This window comes from Sphaerodactylus townsendi, linkage group LG06, assembly GCF_021028975.2.
Source record: "Sphaerodactylus townsendi isolate TG3544 linkage group LG06, MPM_Stown_v2.3, whole genome shotgun sequence".
NCBI lineage: Eukaryota > Metazoa > Chordata > Lepidosauria > Squamata > Sphaerodactylidae > Sphaerodactylus > Sphaerodactylus townsendi.
In genome coordinates this window covers 67,827,493-67,849,794 of record NC_059430.1, presented here as the reverse complement: position 1 = coordinate 67,849,794, position 22,302 = coordinate 67,827,493, and the positions used below count along the sequence as shown (strand labels likewise).

The 22,302-nt window shown below is 40.2% G+C and overlaps 1 long non-coding RNA gene across 1 annotated transcript; it reads right to left on the bottom strand.

Moving 5' to 3' along the window:
• Nucleotides 1-2,136: 2,136 nt before the first annotated feature.
• On the bottom strand, nt 2,137-12,542 carry LOC125434480. The gene is made up of 3 exons (XR_007244790.1): nt 12,379-12,542; nt 5,934-5,938; nt 2,137-2,146 (listed from the first exon to the last, which is right to left on the bottom strand). It is a non-coding gene; the product is annotated as an uncharacterized LOC125434480 (long non-coding RNA).
• Nucleotides 12,543-22,302: the final 9,760 nt, after the last annotated feature.

Here is a 22,302-nt window from a genome sequence, read left to right as displayed (position 1 = left end):
AACAAACATCTTTTTGTAAGACAGCTCTGATGATAAACTCTTGGAAATACATGAGTATAAAAAAGATTTCAACTACATTTGTTACCACTTCTAGTAGGTGATGAGTAATTAGGAACAAAATGAAACTCAGCAAGGGATTCATTTTGAGCTAAATTAATCCACCAGATAATTTTTAAAATGGTCAGGAAAACATATTTTCCCTCATTTCCTTCCTGAATGGGATGATGAGTGTTTATTTTGTTTAAAATTGTTCTCACTAAAATATCTCCATGAGAGAAAGTATTGATTTTAAGAGTACCCTGGGGATAGCAGATAAACAGTGATTTGGGGTGTGCATAAATATGCATGCACATACAATGCATCCAAGCCTCTAATTTTTTCAGGGAAAACAACTTAGATAATCAAAATCATAGGCCATTTTTCCATGGCAAAATTGCACCCTTGTTAGCGCGGGGAAAAACCCGAGTGACCGAGAGTTCCCCATGGCTCCCAGTGCTGCAGCGCATCTGCCACGCTGTTATCCCAGTGCCACCCTAGAGCATTGGCTTTGCTCCATGAATCTGAAAAACCATCAAAATGGAGGTTATTTTCAAACGCCCCATGTTGCTCCGATGGCTTCTACTGCCGTAAAAAACTCCACGGCAGTAGAACCGGCACCATTTTTCTCACCTCACTGCTCTGGCCCACCCCACCAATCAAGAGGTGCTTGATTTTCAGACAGAAAAGTGGGGTGTGCAGGCATGGGGGGGCGAGTCTCTCACACAAGTGAAGATTTAGACAAAGGGGGCCAATTTTCTCACATACACAAAGATTTGGACAGGGGGAGGCGGTGATTCTCAGCGCCTGTTTTGTGCTCAACTTTAAAAATAAAAATAAATGAGTGAAAGTGAGTGGGAGGAATGGGACCAGATTCAGTCAGTCAGAACGCAGGAAATGGATGCTGGCCATGCATGCATGTAAGAGATTGTGGAAGAGCTTAAGTGGTGCTGTTGGAAAAGCTCCAGGCTCATGGGAGAACAGCTTGGGCATAACACACTGACCCTAACTCAAATCCAGAAAAGAACCGGGGAGCCATGGGGGGCTAGAAGTGTGGCAAAAAGTTCTGTGGCAGGTACGCTCCTGGAACTACTATGAGACATTTGGACTGTGGAAAAAAGACCATGGTTAGATTAGCCAACAAACCAAGCAAGATTTTGACTGCAAAAATCTTTTTAAAGTCATATTTTAAGCATAGCTGGGAGCTTTTTTCCTCTCTGTAACTCTGGCCATTTATGCACATGCTCTTACCATGTGGCTCATAAGAATTTGATCCTCAATCTTTCACAGTGGGTTTTTCTGTATGCACCATTCTTCTCCGCCCCAAAATGGTTTTTTCTCCACTGATGTGGTTACCCCATCTGACCCTATCTGCCATTTCGAAAATGTCCAGTGTAACTTGTTCCCAGATATATTCCAACCATTTCTGGATTGTCCATTTTTTCTTTTCTTTCCAGCCCAAAGCTATTGTTGCATGTGCTGCTCTGATCATTATTTTATACATGTAGTTATATTTTTAATCTACCCTTCTATCCTCCATTACACTCATGAACATTAAATCATTATTTATCCCAATATTAATCTTCACCAGTTTCTCGATATATAACATTACGGTTGTCCAAAATTGTTTCACTTCTATACATTCCGTCCACATATGGCTATAATATGCCTCCTGATCTCCGCAGTGCCAGCATTTAGGACTAAGTCCTTTAATCATATATGCTAGTTGTTTTGGTGTTCTATACCATTTCAATATCACAAGTTCAGATCTATAACAGTAGACAAAAAAACTACATGACATTCAAGTTTTTCCACCTGAATGTACAATTTATTTACTCCATTTATTGCAAATTTAGCTGTGAAATGGAGTTCTTTTATTTTATTTTACATACATGGATAACCAATTAAGACTAAGAAAAACTGAGATAACACTACCAAATGGAAAAATATTTAATGACTCATTAGCATCTCCATTATTTCATCACTCATTTCTTTTAGTTAGGTAGCTGTCTGTCATGATGGTGCCATTGTGGGGGAATCACTTTTGCTTTAGCTGGGGTTGTGTTATCACTTCTAGCTGTGACCTTGGAGTTCTGTGGCTGGGAAGAGACTCCAGGCCGGACAATGTGAATTGTCTGCTTCTCATGTGGGGGTGGGGACCTCACACTCATATTATCAAGAGTTTGACGCAGTTTTCACCAGAACTCTCTTTCTATGTTCCTGACATGTCTTCAGTAAAAGCCTTGAACCAATCATGTGATTTATTGTCTGAATGGGGAACCTGAAACTGTCATTTACACAGTCTTTAAAAATAGCATGAAAAAAAAAACCTGCACAAATACAGAGGCTGACAGGAATCTCAGGTCTGCCACTCATGTTACCTCACATAACTGTTGCTACCAGTTATCATGACTGAAGAGAACCTCCATTTATAGAGGCAACAAACTTCTGGATATTAATACTGTTAGGCAACAGCAAAGGAAGGCTTTGGCCTCTGTGCCCTGTTCATTGGCCCTCAAGAGTAACTAGTTGGCTGTGTGAAACAGTATGATAAAGTGGTCTGATGTAACAGAATCTACTTCCTTAATTTGGCCAATCTGAATTGCCTGAGTGACCTAGTTTCAGACCCTTCCTTCATCCCCCCCCCAATATATGTATTTCTGGACAGTTTATGACTAGCTTTAAAATTAAAAAGGTGAATCATACATTCACATTTAAATGTTACATAAATTATACAGCTGTGGTCCCTTTATTTGCATAAAATAGCTGCTATTATTATCATCTAATGGATGCAGACATTTCCCAAAGGATGGCAAAACATCAGCTGAACAAGTGAAGGGCTGCCATATGCCCACTAACAATCCAGTGGCTGGTGGAAGAAAAAAAAATTAAAACCACAATCAGTGTCTGTGTGACATCACTTCCAGGAAAAGTCCTCTCAAAGAATCCTCAGACACTCTGGTAAAACTATAGAGTGTCCAGAGATTCTTAGAGAGAGGTGATATACCTTTCAGGTTTTCCCAATTATATAATGCCATTGACAGCTACCTTCCCATGTTCACAACCTCTTCTTGGTCTTCCTCTGGTTGCAAGGTCAAGTAAAGCCATTACTTGAGGATATAGAAATAAACTCTGGTGTACTGAATATTAGTGTTAAGGTTGGGTGGCTAGCCTTTCTAGTCTCTCCTCCCTGCCAAATGTCTGATCAGTGCTATTTACAGCATTCAATCCATGCTGTATGCACATAGGTTACTGACTAGAAAAAGTCTTTTCAGAAGAACTATAGAAGCAACTTTCCTCTTATTGCAACAGTACATTACTGTTTATCCATAGTAGTGAAGGTTGCTCTGCCACTGAAGTATTGCCTAATTCCCTTTTTAAAGGGATACATCCATAGATATAAATGGTAGAAGTGAATTATAATATCTGTCATAGACATTAGCCAGTAGGTAACTATTTCAGCTGCACCAAAATGTGCACACATCTATTAAACTATACTGGCCATGACAGTGTTGAGCCAGAAGTTAGACTAGTATCTGGGAGACTCAGGCTCAAATCCCTATACTATGGAAGCTTGCTGGGTAACCTTGGGCCAGCAATTCTTCCTCAACCTAATACCTCATACAGATTTTGTGAAAATAAAAAGCAGAAGAAAATGTTTTATGTCATTATGGGTCCCAACCAGAGGTGGGATCCAGCAGGTTCTCACCAGTTCCCGAGAGTGGGTTACTAATTATTTGTGTGGGCCGAGAGTGGGATACTAATTGGGTCTGCTTTTCCATTAGAAATTCCATTAGGTCCAAAAATCATAAAGTCCTGTTGTCTCCTATGTGGCTGTTTAGCGAAGGTAGAAAACGGGATAATTCTCCCTGTTGGGCTGTTTTAAAAACACGTTTTAGAAATATGGTAAAGTTCCTTGTTTAAGGAAAGTATCCTTCTTTTGATTTCTAGAAACAAAATTATTTGAAAATATTAAGAATTTGACAGGCAGTCAATTAGAGGAGAAGTAGTTGTTTCTGTTGGCAGTAGACGATAGGACTTGCTATAATGAGTTTAAATTATGGACAGGAAGATACCAGCTGGAAATTAGGAACTTTTTTTTTTACAGTAAGAGTTTTTTACAGTAACAGAGAAATTAATGCCCTGCCCCTGTCATGCCCGGCCACGCCCCCGTTGTGCCCCACCCAGCCCCATTGGCGCTACTCCACTGTTTGAATCCCACCACCATGGGAACCTGTTACTAAAATTTTTGGATCCCACCACTGGTCCCAACCATGCCGCTAGATAGATAAAATCCTGAAAAGTAGCAGCCCACTTAAGGTAACCCCATAATCACAGCAAGAGACGTTCAGGATTGGTTTGCCTTTCCCTGGTGCTGCATAGCGACCCTGGTAATTCTTGGTGGTCTCCCATCCCAATACTGACCAAGGCCAATATTACTTAACTTCTCAGATCTTACAAGATCAAGCTAGCCTGGGGAGAAAAGTGGGCTATAAATGAAGTAAATAAATACTAGAACCTAGTATGAGCTTTCTTAGATACTGCTTAAAGTAGCACAAAAATCTGAGTGGGGAGGGCAAGAGCTAATGAAAAATTCTGGCAGGACATGCTGAAAATAAAAGTTTTACAATACAACCTCCTACTCTCATTATCTATTCAAAGTTGTTGAAAATAAATTCTTTTTTATTTGAAATTTTTAAGCACATGAATGCATATTCTATGCAGTTGTTATCTCTATTCTAGGAAATACATTACACAACTAGAACAGTTGTCAGACAAAGGTATGATGCTTTGAATAAATTATTCCTGATCAGTCTCACTGAAGGTAACTAATGGAAGAATATGCCTTTAGAATAGTGGCTCCAACAGTATGCAAGAATGAAAACAGATTTAGAAATTAGTTACTATGCAAGTATTCCATATGCCAATTTAGATGTAATGAACCAATAATAAATGACAAGAAGGGTAATTGCTGCCTGTTAATGACCAGTTAGAGGAACATAAGGCTAACACTTACTCATTAACTGTATGAAAATGTCTGCCTTGGAGCTATTATATTTATTCTATGCCAGAGAAAATTAAAGAACAAAGATAACGTAAAATCCTTTCTGTTTCATATATTCATGTATATTGGCAATTATATATAGTTCCTTTGTTTTTTGACAAGTTGAATTTATTACATTAATGAAGGGGTCGGCTTGCCTTGGTCCACTAAAGACAAGGAAGGTACAGTGCTTGATTAATTAGCAACATTTGAAATAGCCAATAAAGAAGTGTATTTTTGTAATGTATAGTCTGGCCATGTCTCCTTCATGTAGGCTTTTCTTTTGCTGGCTGCTGTTCCACTCAGTTACATTTTAACATCACAGGATTTGCTGATCACCTTTGGAATTTTGAGTTTTGCCTGATTAGCTATTGAGGAAACCTTTTTTCACGTCTTTATGTTTTTGGAGTAGAGGTGGTTAAATAAGACTGGTTCTTGGGCTGTTTAGACCATACCTTGTTTGACTAGGATCAGACAAAGTGATAACAATAGGTAAGGATGATAGACAAGCATCCTGAGACATCAGAAGTGTTGGAAGAATAGTCAGGAATAATGCATCTCTGGCTGGGCAGTGGGATACAGCTGGGAAGGTGTGCCCTTGGGGCTGAGCAACAGCTTTACAAACCTGGTAGTGATCATGCAGCACATTAGGGGAAAGGGATGGGACTGGGTATCTTTTGGTGCATTATGTGCAGGTGATGATAAAGAAGGCCAGTGGAAGATGTGGGTCATGTTAGGAGTCACAGTGGACCTGCCCAACAATGGCCAGGCTGCATAACGAACCCATTTTAGTATGTTTGCATAGTTATTATGTAGAACTGCATAATTAATTAATTAATTAAACTAGCTAAACCAATGCTGCTGTGTCATGTCTTTCATTGGAATGTGTCCAGGACAAACACCTCCACAAGCAACTCACAGATATTTTCTGTGGATTGGTTGTTGGCATTTTCATGCACTCATATGACTCATTTTCATAATGTTAGGTCTGGCTCCCACCTCATCTGGCATCGGCTGTCTGGTGCCAAGGTCACACCTGCACTTGCTGTTATCTGTGTATGTTAATGGGCTTCTGTTTTAATCGCTATGCTTTGCAACATAGTGAAATCGGCATCCCTCATTCCTGCCCCCTCCCATGGGGCCAGATTGAGTCTATTGTTCGTCCTTGAAACTTGGGACACATAACAATACTGAGCTCACCTTGTTCTTCTGCTATTCATTTTATTGTGGGAAAAGGTGGGAGAGGGGAATTCAAGGAAGTGGAAAAGTTTGAGATAAATGTAGCTGCAGAAGCCAGACCCTTTAGCTCTGGCTTCCTGCAGCAAGGATCCTGACACAGTTTAATAAAGCTCTTGAACCATTCTTGAATCTAAATTATTGACTGGAGTAACAGAGCCTTACAGATGCACACAGGATACAATCATGCCTAAATGTAGTATTTTGTAGATTTCATGTGGATAGTTAAACACATGCTTAAATAACTTCCATTTTAATCAATGATACTTTGAAGTATTATTCTCTTCCTTTGAATTCAAGTGTTCTAAATACTTATTTTCATGTTCCTTAAAATAGAAATTGATTTAAATTAAAAATTAACGTGGGCTTGGATCAACTTGAAAATTTCCTCTGTGAAAGGAGATTTCATCCATTGAATGGGATTTGCTTGCCTCGTCCCTTCTTCTGCAGCCTAAAATGTCCTGCTGAACTGCTATTCCCAGGAACAGCATTTCAGGGGATATTTTAGATTGCAGTCAGGGGCAGGAGAGTCCAAAGGCAAGAATCCTGTCTATGGATACATTTTTATGACTTATACCGGTAGTAATGGTAATAATATTTCTTTTATATTGCAATAATCTTCACTCAAGGCCTAATCATGTTACAAAGTCATCAAATTTCCCAGGTCTCCATATCACTCCTATAGACAAATGTTCTCTGGAGGTTCTGAGCCTGGATTGGGACCACACAGACCTGCAAACTGAGTTCCAAGAACACAATTTAGACTATGTCTACTGATGCAACCAGGATGGACGTGAGGGGGGCCACAAGGATTTGCAATGTGAGATTAGTTCCCCATATCCTATTCTTTGTACAAAATAACCCTACTGGCTGGGATTCAAATCACCATTCACAGGAACTTTAAAACTTCTATTACCACTACCATCCAAGATCTAGCCTGATAGTCACAGCTGCTTCTGTGGCCCAAGTGACTGCTACCACCTCCTTCATGCACATAAATGCTACCTAACATTTAATCTCTTATTTCATTTTCTGTCCTGTCGCTTATGGGCTTCCTAAATTGCACTTTTTCTGCTTTTCATTTATTTTCTTCCCCCCCCCCACCCCGCAATATCCTAGTTATGGCTATTGCTTCTACTTAAGATATTTTACTGGGGTCATGATGCACCATGCAAGTACCTTGACCTCATCCTCTAGAAAGATCATGAAGAACTGTTGTCCTTTTTTGTCAGTCCTCTCATTCAGAGAGTACAAACTCTTGAAATCAGGCAAGTGCTTACTGATTCCAGACCACTAAACATTGTCTCAAGTAATAAGGATTTTGTCATGTGGAAAATGCTGCCATTAGTTGAAAGTAGGGCTGGTACACTCCCACTTTGGCAGGAGGCCTTCTGCTGGCAGCCTTCATTGGCTTCTACTACCTCACACAGTGGCAAGAGGGAAAAACCCAGAAATGGCATAAAGTAGCTCTAGGAATTGCTGAGGACTTTGTGGATTTACCATAGAATTTCCAGCGATTCAAAGAGAGGCATGATGTCACTTTCAGAGTTATCTTGGAAGTAACATAATTCTATCACCTGGTGGCCAATTTTGTTTTTTTAATAAAAAAATATTTATTAAAAATAAAATTGATACAAAGCTTTATAAGTTCATTGTTAGTTCTATTAAAATACAAGTGTTGTTAGGTTCAATTCACCATCCATGTTAAAATACCATTCCTCTGGTCAAACTTATGTAACTGTTTACCATGCAAAGAAATGAGTACACTTGCATAAACTAATCTATACATTGTCGATGTATACTCCTGGAATATTTTTTTTTACTTTCTCCTCATTGCTGTTCTGAAAAGTGACAGGAAAGAGGAGCTGAAAATGCGAGATCTCCACCATCACTGAGGAACTGGCAGCCCTAATGAGACTGTTAATCTAGGGTTGCTAGACTATACTCCTCCCTGGAACCTCCAGGAGTATTTGAGGGGTGAGAACAGGTGCTCCAACATTGTGACATCATGCAATGTAACTTCAAGAAAAAAAACAGAAGTGATATCATTTTGTCAGAATTCATAAAATGTTGGCATCCTACCCCCAACTTCACAGCATTTTTCTCCTGCCATACTATCATGCTCTGGCCAGTAACAACAGGAACTGTTAGTCTCTTAGGCAACTTCTTCCACAAATTTAGCATTAATTTCAAGTTTTCCCTTGACACATGATTCCACTTGTACTTACTGCACTGGTACAGAATAACAGAAGAGGTCTCTCTTGTTCATATCATTGCAGGCAGCCCCATCCAAATGGCCACAGTGCCACAGCTGCGCCATCCCGCTGCTCCCAGAGAGGCTTCCCAGTGGCATTGAGAGGCTAGAAAAGAGAAAAAGCCCCCCTGCCGCTGAGAAGCCACTATGGGGATGTGTAGACTTACTTCATTTTTTCTGCAGTTTACGTCTTAACCAACTGCCATCAGTGTAAGGCAGCAAACTGCCAGGAGGAAGCCAACTGAAGTCATCTCCCCCAGCCATGCTCTCAGACTGTCCTCGTTGTACCAGTGATGGAGGCACAGGAACATTGCCACAGTATCCTAAGCTGCATCCCACCACTAGGGAGTGCGGCGGCCACCACCCACTGGCAACTTTGCCGCCATGGTATATATCCCAGAGAGACCAAATCTGGTGGAGTGGCTACACACCACTCTCACAGACAGATCCCCCCCTTTGGATGGAACTGAAAGTTCGCCAAATCTTTGGATACTTAAATATGGTGACTGGAGCTGTGAATGAGCAAGACATGTTTTCTACAAAACTGAAAAATGTCTCAGGTTTGCAAAAAAAAAATCCGAAATATAAAAAAACATTGGAGGGAATCTTAATATTCTGAAAATAATAAAAGGAGTCTGTAGCTTTAAGCAAGGGAGTTTCCCAGTGCTGTTGCTAGGTAACCACAGATTCTAAGCATCGGTTTCTGGGGGAAAATGGTAGAGAGATGTGGCACATCTTTTCCAGACCTAATTTGTCCTTTGAGGGAGGACTCACTTGGGCCAGGCTTATGGTTGCCAATTCTATGTTGAGCAATTCCTGGAGATTTTGTTGTGGGGTCTGAGAAGGGTAGAGTTTGGGAGGAAAGTGGCCTCATCAGGGTATAATGATACAGAGTACACCCTCCAAATCAGCTGTTTTCTCCAAGACAGATCTATGTTGTCTGGAATTCAGTTTTAATTCTGGAAGCTCTCTAGGTCCTGTCTCAAGGTTTGCAGCCCTAGGCCTAGCAACAACCTCTGAATGACTTGATATTACTTGATTTCCATGACTCAGCTAGAGCTGGCTGCTTGCTATTGTTTAACAGCAGCCATTCTATGAAAGCTGGAGTGGCATAGCAGTTACAGCTTCAGAGCAAGGTCTTTGAGGCACAAGCTCATCGCCCCAAATTGGTGTGGAGGCTCACTGGTTGATTTTGGACCAGTCATGACCATTGCTACAGTGGGAGACAGAGAGGAAACTGGTGGAGAAAAATGGTGGAGGAGAGAGAGAGAGAGAGAGAGAGAGAGAGAGAGAGAGAGAGAGAGAGAGAGAGAGAGAGAGAGAGAAAGAAAAGGGAAGACAGGAGAAAGAGTGATAACTGAGAGAAATAGGGGGTATGGGGTGGAAGCAAAGGTGGGGGAATAGCAACAATGGGATAGCTACTCCACCAAGTTTCTTACATGTCCCTGCTGGTAACTATTATAATTGTATTCTGCTGTTGAAATTCAAATAATCTTCAGTTTGTTATTGAGATCTTCTGCATTAATTTGATATATTTATTAAAATGTATTTGTTAAAACATTTACTCTCACCTTTTCTCTTGGTTCAAGTTAGTTTAGGAACATACGATGCCTTACAACCGTTCCAGTCATTCATCTTTCCAATCATAGATACCAATAATTCATTGCCTTATATTAAATGCCACTATTAATATTACCTATTACTCCCAAGATCCATATTTATAGCTCTCTTGAGCAGATTAGCAAGGCAATGCCCAAGACTCTTATTGAAGTAAATCCCACTTCTTCCATGAAGCCCACCCGCTCAGAATCCAAAGTTCAAAAGATTGTAACAACATATGAAAAGATCTTAAATGCTTGGCAAGCACTCATTAATAAATTTATCTGGAGCAACAAAAATCAAGAATAAGATTTAAAGTTTTACAAGACAAAAAAGAAGAGGAGGCTTAGTGATACCAAATATCAAATTATGCTATTAATCAGCAGGACTTACATGGATTTCTGACTGGATATTAAATCCACTTCATAGATTTGTAAAATTAGAAATAGCAGACTTAACATCTTGCATACATAGTCTTCTATAGCAGGAAAAAAACAACCAAAAGACAGTGCCAATAAAAAAGATCCTCATGTAATAAGGAAAAGATTATTTGAAATCTGGAAAAAAAACATATTTACAACTTAACCCTCTGACCTCACCCTCAAAATCTCCTATAGACAGCTATTATGATACTGAAATACTGAAAAAGAACAACAATATACTCTATAAGAAAATGATCATTAACCAAGGGAAAATTAAAACATGGCAAGAGATAAAGAAGGGTAAAAAAATACAGTGGTTGACATATTTCCAGAAAACATCCAGACTTAGAATATCACAAGGAGGAACATTACACAAATTATCAGATTTTGAAAAAGAAATGACAACACAGAGAAGACATTCAATGGGAAGAATATATAAGATTTTGCTGAAAATGGGAACAGAAATGGAACAACTAAAATATGTATGATAAATGGATGCAAAACTTCAAAGAAGAGGTAACTTTTCAACAATGGGAAACATTATGGACTAAAAACATTAAACTTTCTGAAAGTCAAATGCTAAAAGAGAATTGATATAAAATATTTTTCAGATGGTATATAACTCCTGAAATGATCAAGAAGATGATTAAACAAAATGGAGATGTCATAAGAGGTCAGGTCCTTTTTCCATATGTGGTGCACTTGTAAAAAAATTAAGAAGTATTGGATAGAAGCACTAATGAAAATGCAAATGATCAGGGGTGTACCTAGGCAAACTGGCACCCGGGGACAAAACCTGAGTTTGGCGCCCCCCCCTCGCCCGGCGTATGGGCGGCCACCCTTCCCCACCATGACCAAACAATGATTTTTGTACCAGCTCACAAAACACATCCCACTCCCAGCAAAACATATATGGCTCTCTCCCCACCAACTCTTTTCCTAATCACAACAACTACGAGGTAGGTTGTTAGCCTGAGAAACAACTCCAAGCCAGTGCAAGTCAGTATTAAGCATGTAAATCTCTCAACAACAAATACAAATACAAAACCTTTAATGGCATATAATGTAAATCTCTCACAAATCACCCACAGCAAAACATTTACCAAACAAATGTCAGCATCATCTCTCACAAAACACCTCCAGTGGAATCCACCCCCAAACAGCATCACTTTCAATGGTGTTTAAACTAGGGAGCTCAGATTCTTCTTTTAAATCCACCTTAAAGTTAGAATCTGGGGTCCCCAGTTAAAACAAAATTGAAAGTGATGCTGTTTGGGGGTGGATTCTCCCCCACTCTGAAACAGCATCACTTTTGAGGGAGATTCAGGTGAAACAAATACCATATTCGACTGGAATTGTTACCACAGAGTAACGTGTTTACTAATAGTAAGCTAATAAGCTTGAGCCAACAAGAAATAATTAAATAAATAATTTTTATTCTAAACCCTCCGGAAGGGTCTTAACTTTAGAATCAGAGGTCACCCTGAGTATACAAAAGTCAAGCAGTTTCTATATAGGATAAAGAGACGAAACTGATGCATCATAAATATTTACCAAAGAAACCAAGCCCTATCAATAAATCATGGCGTTTCAATATTCCCGATCATTGTTAATCATGGCGCATACATTGTTAAATAGCATTCTTAAGAATATAGTTTCTCACATGGCTTGACTCTCTTTCTTTGCTTTAATTCTGCTTGGTCAGTTATTTTTCTACACACACACTTTCTCAGCTCATTGCTAAGTAAAAGTATCTTTTCTTTGGAATAATGGGAAGAAGTTTCAACAGGGCTGTTTTGGAAGCAAAGTACCTTTTATATTTCTGGAGCCATAATTCTTAATAATACTAAAATGTCTTCAAGAAAACTTGCTTAAAGTTACATATAAGTATACTTCAGTTGAAATGAATCATTTAAATGCTTTGGCTATTTTTTTTTTCTATTTTCTGGGTCTGTGCTTTTAGTTGAAGATATTGTTTTCATAGAGCTTTGTCTTTCGCCACAAGCATAAGAGATGTATTCCTTTTCTGGAATATATAGTGAAACATTGAATGCTTTTTCTTAACGAGTTATTTACTTTTCTATGATTCCTCTGTGAAATTGACTTTAAAGCTGTATTTCTGCCAGAATCTTTTTTCTCTCCATTATTTTCTAAATAATGGGAGAAGGAAAATAACAACCTCCTGATAAATCTAAGTAAAATCATTTCCTTTTCTCTTTTCTCTCTTTCTCTCCTTTCTACCACTTTCTATTTCCTTCTTGCGCTTTCATCCTTTCCTTCTAAACACATAAATCCCTTTTCAAATGCACCCTGAAAGGAAAAGCTTGAAGAGATGCGTTTAAGCAAACTAGTGAGAACTGGAGGCTATAGTTTTGGACTTATGTTAAGACTACATGAGGGAATACCTGTGAAGACGTCTTGTTCGTCTTCTCCATGGAGGCGTGAACAAGTGCAAGAGACGATAGAGAAAGGATGCAGTATGAATGCAACAACAAACGAAGAGCCTATAGGAGGCCAGCAAAGGAGAACACATATGCTAAATTATATTGCAACATCAGCCCAGGCCAAGGAAGCCATCTAAAACTGCTATGGTCAGGGGATTAGTCTGTGCAATATGAAGATGGGGATGCACTGCATTCCTAAGGTTGGGTAATGTCAGTAGTGTGTTCCCTGTCATGTCCAACATACAAACAGCAAGCACTTACCTAGCATTAAGCATGAAGTTTCCCTTTGTTATGCAGTCAGAGGGAGAACCTATATCAGTTATAGAATGCTGAATTCTGTTTGTATTCCTGACATGGCATGAGCAGTATACTGGAAATCCATCCTCTACTATCGCGGCAGATAAAGTGCGGCTGCCTTTTCAATTTCTACAACACCATAGAAGAGATAATGTAACGCTCTGAGAAAAGTTCCCACCAAGGATGAGTTTCCCCTATAAAAAGCTGATTTAAAATAGTTGTTCAGTAGGGTTATGACAGCAGCCCAAGTGAAGTCGAATACTGAAATTCGAACTTGAGATTATGCTTTTTCATTTTTCCCAATACGAAAGTACCGTTAAGAACATAGCCCTATCCACTTTATACATATATATAAATCCTTTTCGTCCAACATATTTCCAGCCACAAATAAAATACGAAATCCTTTTTTCTAGACAATAGTATGAAGAGCCGCTTCAGGAAGCAGGTACAGCATTTCCTAATATTCTACAAGATTCAGCAGAATTTTTAGGCATGGTTTTCTCATAAGTACAAACATACATAAAATCCATCCAGGTCAGAATAGAATTCTTTGTTCCTTCCCAAGTTACATTAACATTAGCATTGTTTCTCTTATATATCTCTTAAGTAAAGGTAGCAATACACATCCAGGAGTTGCAGACAAATGCTGCAGTAGTTTGTGTGTTTGTAGTTGCCATGAAACCTGTGAGGAAACAGTTCCCATCAGGTCTTGGTCATATAAACCACCTCTCCTTTTCTGGAATGACCATTCAAACGGTTGTTCAAAAGAAACTATGGAACCACAGTTATTAGGTCAATAATGGAACCATAATTACCTTGTGCCCTTGGTCTGTATGCATGTGCTAAAGAAATATTAGACATATTTTGTACGGACAGAGGTAGTATATATAATCTCCCTCCCTGGCAATCCATAACTTCCACCCACATTAGAGACATGAATTTACTTTCCAAATTGAGTAGGAGACAATAAAAGCGCCATTTAGATGATCATAAGCGATTTCCCCACCATTGTTAGGAAATTCAAACCACCATACCAGAGCCTTTGGGATATGGAGGCCATAATGTGACCAGGCCCTTGAGTATAGGCTACTTGTGTTTTATAACAACTTCAGCAATCGAAAGCAAGTTTCCTAGATGCTCTGGCAGCTTCGGCAACCGTATTGCAAAGCATGGTGAGTGGATGGTCAGGAATGGCTATTACTGTACAATAGAGACTGTAGGTTATTATGGATGAATTTGGGGACATCTTGGTCCCAAGGAATAAACCTTGACAGTCATGGAAACTGCTAAACAGGAGGAGTTGTCTTCAAAGTAATCTTGGAAATTGGAAACTGGGTGACAAACAAAATTTTCTTACATGAAGTCCTTGTGTATATACCATAAGTAACCAATAGTCAAATGTTTGCTTTGTTAGTCCCTGACGTTAAAGTGAAGCTAAATGAAGGGATCCCCAATATGGGTGTGCAGTTATAATTCTTTAGCGCAACCAAATCAAAGAAACAACTGTATCACTCCCCTCAGGATCTCTTTCAACTAGTAGATAGAAGAGAAAATAATGGGGGCTTCACAATACAAATGCTATGAGGGAACGGCCGAGGTGCAGAGTGATCCCAAGCTCTTGCAGCCCTCTGCAGGAGGAGGGACCGGCAATGTATAGTATGGACCAGGAATATACAAAGGTCTCCTTCAGATCAAACCTTAGCAGCAGTCATGTGATCTGTATTGATGCTTGACTAATACAAGATTTTCAACACTGTTCTATTTTTTGGAGTCCTAAAACCACACTCAATACCATCGCGAAGTCCTCCTGGGATGTCTTGATTGTAGTTTTCAACTGCAGAGAGTCTATAAGTCTATAGTCTATGATGTAAAGAGCAGGGTCCAGGCTCCGGAAGGAGAAAAACCTGAAGTCTCTTACACTAGCAAAGTCAATCAGAGTCCCAGTCCCGCTGGTAGAGCGATCAGTCCCTAAACGCAAAAAAACAACAACCAATTTGCCAGAATCCAGAGCTGAACAACAGCAACCAAATAAGGAACAACAGATTCAGGGCAGCTGTATTGAGTGAAGCGTTGAAAGCGTAAACAAATTAGAGATGACAAGCCTGAACTCCATACTTCTGGTCTTTCCACTTACATTCCTCGAGCTTGTGTTACAGGGAAGCGGGTTCAGCGCGCTTTCAGTAAGTGCACTCCAGGCTTTCACTCCTGCACTTCATGGCCGAGAATAGGTGAGTAATAGCAAAATCTAGATACGAACCCTTTTGAACTTCGCAGAGTCAGAGGTTCCTTTTTTCAGGATTTCCAGGAACACTTGATCACCCGGTTCAAAAGGATGCAGGTAGAGTAAAGTCCAATTTCGTCATATATCTCGATAGAGATCCCGATGGAGTTACCAAGACTGGGAAGGGTAGCTAGGAGGGCACAAGATTCCGAACAGTTAGCAATCCCCCCCTTTCTCCCAGCCATTGCTGGGTTTAGTTTACGGCAGTTAGCAGAAGCCACACTGTGAGGCTACACTGGGTGCCGTAGAGCTCTGCATATGAAAACCGGAACAAAGCCAGCCAACAGCAGCCTGTACTGGCATGCAAACTGGGAGGATTATTAACTTTATTAGTGTACCTTGTAATGCCAGAATGGCAGCCCTAGAGTTCGCCACAGGGTAACATCTCTTCCTCTACCTTCAGGCCAGAAACACTCAGGGCTATCCAGGGATCTGGCGATTCTGCTGCTTGTGGGAACTTTCTCCCCTCCCCTTTTCAAATGCAGCCGGAAATGCATGAGCAATGTAACTGAACGTGGTGAGGAGAAACTAGAAGCACTATCGCTCAAGAAAAGGTAAAAGATGTCGAAAGCGAGAATTATGAACATATTGTAACAACATAATGCAACTTACCACATTGCTGCGCACAGGGAATTCAAGAAAAGCAGGATGGAAACATCAAAATACTTAGCATAGAGAGGCAGTATAGGGTTGTGTAAAGAGCAAGGAATAAACATAGAGAAGTAAACTTAATGGGAAACAATGAAGTTGAGGGCAAAGAGAAAGAGAGCAAGGGAATTGCTTGAAATTATGGGCTAGGGGTAAGGGTAGCAGTATGGGCTTGAAAGAGAGACCTTATAGGAAGTAAAGACAAGCTTATATCCAATTGGCAGCAAAAGGAGTAATACAAGAAAGCTCAAAAATGCTCACATCCATCAAACAAATTACGTACAAAATGTAGAGATTTCTCCGTTTCCCACAGCATTTGGGGTTGTCCCAAAATGGAAATTTCAGCTTGTTTGTCATGGAAGGCGTTATCATGAGCGAAACCCCTGTTTCTCTTTATGGTAATGTTTCTTGTTTCCTCGGAGATCATGTTCTTTTAAACAAGGAGCCTGAACATTCTTATGGGTGTTCTCATTGTTTAAGGAAAAGGGCAACTGTTAAGGTATCTTTTGGGTACAACAGGATCACAGAAACAGTGTAGTGTGCACTTCTTGTACAATTGTGAAGAAGGGGCATCTTGTGGAGTTCTTTAGGCTAAGCTAGCAACAGAGGAAGAATAGGTGTAAGATCTGCACTGTTTAATTGGAGTGGGTAAAGAAAAACACAAACTTCTGGATCAGCAGATGAGGGGGGGTATCAGGCGCTATGAAAAGAAGCCCAACGGATCCCCTAATCTGCTGAGTCAGAACTAAAAAAATTAAGGGCAAGAAAAAAAAAAACACAGAGGTCAGCCGAAACCTATTATTTACATGGTCCCTGTAGTAATTAGGGATGTATACAATGGAGAAATCAACAACAGGTGGATTTCATCAGCTGCAAAAAAATTGAAAGTGGATGTGGATTCAGTACCTGATCTATTTGAAGCAGAACAAGACAGAAACAGAGCCGGAAACAAAAATGCAAAAAAATGGTGGAAAGCGGCATTTGCTTTTTTGTTTAGTAGTCTATTATGTTTGAGTTATAAAAGCGGGGCATTCATTATCAATAGAATGCTGAAAACAAAAAAAATAGAGAACTAAATAAGTGAAGGGAATGCAAAACAATACACAAGAAAATTTTCTTCAAGGAAGGAAACTTAGTTAAAACTTCAGTCTCACAGGTGACTGCATAGTCATCATTTGTCTTTGTTAACATTTTAAAGAAATAATTTAGACACGAAATAGCTGCTTTGTGGGATCTTCTTTGAGGTCTGATATAGTTCTGGTTTGAAAATGTGTCAGCTTCAAACAATTATACTCAATTTTAGCTTTCACTTCTTACACTGTTAAAAGATGCCCTGCCAGCACCACAGCCTGGTCTTTTGGGCATCTAAATGCAATACCATTTCAATTCTTTTCTTTGCAGAATGTATCAATAGTATTTTTACTTAATGTGCGGTAGTAACATGTAAAAGCCAGGTGTTTATGTTTGTGCTTCCAGGATTATGTGAGCCATAGTTACACAAGCAAGCATGTACTACAGAGCAGAGGGCCAGCCTATACTTCACCACAGAGATGAGGAGTGCTTTCCTCTAAAGCCAAGCCTACCAAGAAATACTGTGTTGGGTACTGGAGGCTTCACTCTGTAATTTAAGCTGGAAATGTCAGCTCTTTGAAAACTGGATACAAGTTACATCATCTTAAAAGCACAATTTTTTTTAATTCCTTAAAAATATTTTTATAAACTTTTCCATGCTACTGCCATCATAGATTTAACTTTAAACATCAGTTTAACTGATTATCCCTGCCCTTTTGCATTTTTCCTTCTGAAGGTTTAGGCAGAGAGCGGCTTATTGCAAGGGCAGCTATCCCTCCCCGCTGTTGTTTTTTTTTCTTTCTTGGGGAGGAGGACTCACTCAAAGGAGTTGTCGCTTGTTAGAAGCACCCTGCTGAGTATCAGAGCCCACCTTATGAATGAACAATTCCAAAAGTATAAAAGAGAGCCAGTAAAATGATATGTTTATGCATAGAGGGCAAAAGCAATATGCAGAGACCTCCAGTGTTGGGGGAAAATTCCTAAGGATGCGTGATCCAAGACAAATCAGCCTCGGGCAGCACAATATCCATAGTTGTAACACAGTCACCGAGATTAAGCCACTGGGCGGTATTGTATCACTGCGAAATTCCTGAGCTAAATCCCTTTCTGCAATGCTATCCTGCTCATATACAAACAGGAAAAAAGTGCTTATGAGCATTTGGTAACCCAGTATAGGAGCACTCACAAGGGCACTTTTGACAGCCTGAAAAGTTGCTGTAGCCGGCTGTTCTTATTCTAGAACAGCCAGCTCTAGCCCAGTTAGCATTTCATATAGGGGTGTAGCCATGGCTGCATAATTAGGAATCCAGTTCTTAATATACCCAGTCATTTTCAGGAATTTAACAATGTTTTCAAGTCTCAGGTAACTGTCTCTAAGCGGCTGCAGAAAAAAAACTAGTTGCCCCGCCCCCACTCTCTCGTCGGTTCCCGAAGAGGTGGGGGCTGATAAGCAGGATCCCTTCTTGCTTGCTATAGTAGGGGAGAAAGGAAACTACGTATATTTGTCTAGTGTGTCTGTTCTTGGGAGACAGTTTGAAAACAAAAAGCTTTACAACTAAAAGAATGGCTGCTTTTGTTGCTGGGGACTTACTATTTTGAGACAAAGTCTTGAGAGTTTAAAGATTAAAAGGTTGAAACATGGTCCGCAATGTTTCTTTCTTTCAGCTGCAACAAGGGTGGTCAGAATGCTGTCTGACATGTTTTGCTGCTCAAAAATATTGAGTTCAGGGGGAATCTTCCCCTCCCGCACTGAGGGAAAAGAAAAATTCTTTTTCGACGGTGCGTGCGTCTTAAGGCAGCGAGCTCCTCCCCGGCTGAAGAAAAAACTGAGGAAACTAACTTAGAATGAGCTTTGGCACCCTGCGGGGCCAGAGATGTAAGCGTCTGTGGCTATAAGGTCCTACTGGAGCCTACTACCGTTCCCTTTTGGGGAGAGAGAGCGAGCAACCTCTAAATTCCCTGGTCTTACACTGCCACTGGTAAAAACACAGCAGGCTGTGTAGTGAATTGGATCACTTTAGAGCTTTGGCAGGAATTCTCACTGTCAGATGAGCTGACTGACGGAGAGAAATTCCTCATGCCCCCGTCCTGGCTCTGGTTCTGTGCCACAGCAGGAGGAGAGCCTATGATGCGGAATCTGGAGGGGTGTTTAGAACCGCCACTACTGGATTAAAAGGAAGTGGTTATGCAAAACTCCTCAGGTGGTGGTGGTAACTTCACCATCAGTTCCAGGAATCATTTGAGCTTGAAGTAAAAATAATCTTTCACCTTAGGACAGTCGGTTTTCTGTGTCTGATACTTCTGGGCTCGGTTACAGCAGATGAAGGGGGAAGTCTGGGTTTCTTTTTAACAACCTCCTATATATATATATTCTCTTCATCTGCTGAATCCGGACCCTGGCGAGCAGCAGAGGCGTCGTTCCCTCCATCTGCCTCTCCCCAGCCAAATCGTGGAGAATTGCTGGAAGGAGGAGGAGAGGGGCATCCTTGGCGAAGCATCTTCCCCTGTTCCCTTCCGTTGCTCCCTCTCCCATGCCGATGGATGCGGGGAGCACAGAAGACGATCCCAGACAAAGATTATCGAAAAGGCCGGGACGATAGCGCAGGAGTCCCTCCTGCGCCAGTAATGAACAATGGCAGGGAGCCAGTTGTTCCAGAAGGACTGAGGAGTGGGAAGAGTCGCATGAGGATTAGCAAGAGTCCTTTGGTGAGTGGTGGGAAAAGCTTTCCATCTTTGTCAAGTACTCTGGAGGGGCAACTCTAGAAATTTCCGGAAATCGCATGGGAGAATTGTTCGCTACGCACCACCATCAATGAGGATCCAGGAGGAGTCATGTAAGACGCTGGACTCAGACTGACCTCCATAAACTTACCCTTAAGCAAATGTGCTTCTTTTTCTTTATACGTTATTTAAAAGGATCTGATACAAGGACTGGATTGTATGCAGATTAAAGGTGCCCTCTGGGGCTAAATGTTTCCCCCGTCTGAGTGATAAAGAGTCCAATCTTTCTCACAAAGACGTCTCAACTTTTCTTTAGACTTATGTTTCAATTTGGGGGCTAATGCCCTCCAATCATAAAGTATACAGGACAAAGCTGAGTCCGTTGACTGGAGTTCTGCACCCTTCTGCACTCTGGTCTTGGAAAACCAAACCATAGTCAAGGATGAACCCTCACAGCTCTTTGCAGTCCTTTTTCTTGCAAGTTTGACAAGAAAAAAATCCTCCCCAAATGTCTAAAATGACAGTTTGTCTAGGTGATTTTCTCTCTCAACTTCTAGGATCCATTTACACTTTTGATCCACAAGGGGGTTCACTTTTTCAAGCCCACAAATCTGCAAAGGGATTTGAGGACCTCAGATATCTGGGGATTTATTACTGACAAGACAAAACAAAACCTATTTTATTTCAGACGTAAGACTACAGAGCATTTAGACTGACACACACAAAACACAGATAATACTAACACCTGTCTTGACGGGAAGATGCTGGTTCCAGAAGAGGCAGGGGGGGTGGCTAGCTAATAGCGCTTCTTCGACGGCTCCTCTGATTCTATCGCCTTTCTTTCCTGGAACTGCTGAGCCAATTAATGGTATTCAAGCTAGCCTACAACCACCCAAACGGGCTCCTCGGAATCAAAGAAGCCGGGCACGCCTCCCATTGGGGAGGAAGCAAGAAAGAGACCACAGAAGGGACCCCAACTCCGGAAATTTGACTCGCACCATCTGTTACACACAGAGTAACGTGTTTTACTAATAAAGTAAGCTAATGGCTTTGAGCCAACAAGAAATAATTCAAATAAATAATTTTTATTCTAAACCCTCAGAGGGTCTGCTTTTAGAATCAGAGGTATGCCGCCCTGAGTATACAAAAAAAGTCACAGTTCTTATAGAGACCTAAAAGAGACAATGATGCATCATAAAATGTTGCAAAAAAAGCCAAAATTACATATCAATTCATGACGCATTTCAACATTCCCATCATTTGTTAATCGTAGCGTATACATTGTTAAATAGCATTCTTAAGAATATAGTTTCTCACATGGCTTGACTCTCTTTCTTTTGCTTTTAATTCTGCTTGGTAAGTTATTTTTCTACACACACACACACTTTCTCGAAGCTCATTAAGCTAAAGTAAGAAATTATCTTTTCTTTGGAATGTGGGAAGAGACAACAGGGCTGTTATTTTGTGAAGCAGCAAGTACCTTTTGCTATTTCTGAGCCATGAATTCTTAATATCACTAAAATGTCTTCAAGAAAACTCTACTTAAGTTACATTATAAGATATACCTTCAGTTAGTAATAATGCATTTAAATGCGCTTTTTATTTCTATTTTCTATTTTCTGGAGTCCTGCAATGCTTTAGTTGGAAGATATTGTTTTCGATGAGCTTTGTACTTCTTTCACACAAGCATAAGATGTATCTTTTTTTCTGGAAGATGTAGGAACATTGATAGCTTCTTCTCTAACTCTTACGACACCTTTTTCATGATTCTGTGAAATGACTTTAAGCTGTATTATTTCATAGAATCTTTTTTCTCTCCATTATTTTTCCTAAATAATGAGGAGAAAGGAAGAAATAACACCTTCTGAAAATTCTAAAATTCATTTCCCTTTTCTCTTTTTCTCTCTTTCTCTCACTTTCTACCACTTTCTATTTCCTTCTTACTTTCACTCCTTTCCTTCTGCGCTTACAGAATCTGGGCAAATTTGGGCACATTCGGTCAAAAATTATCCAATTATGTCCTACCCAAATATGAACAAATGCGAATGCAAGGTATTTGGGCTTTTGGGGGTATTTTGGTGTTTTTTGGCCTGCAAGGGAGACACATTTTTTTTAAAGTTAGCATATCCATGAGGATTTCCAGGGCATCATCCAGAGACTGCCCTGATGATACCTACCCAAGATTTAGTGATGTTTGGTTCAGTGGACAGCAAAAGTTATGGATGCCCAAAATGGAATGCCCCATCCCC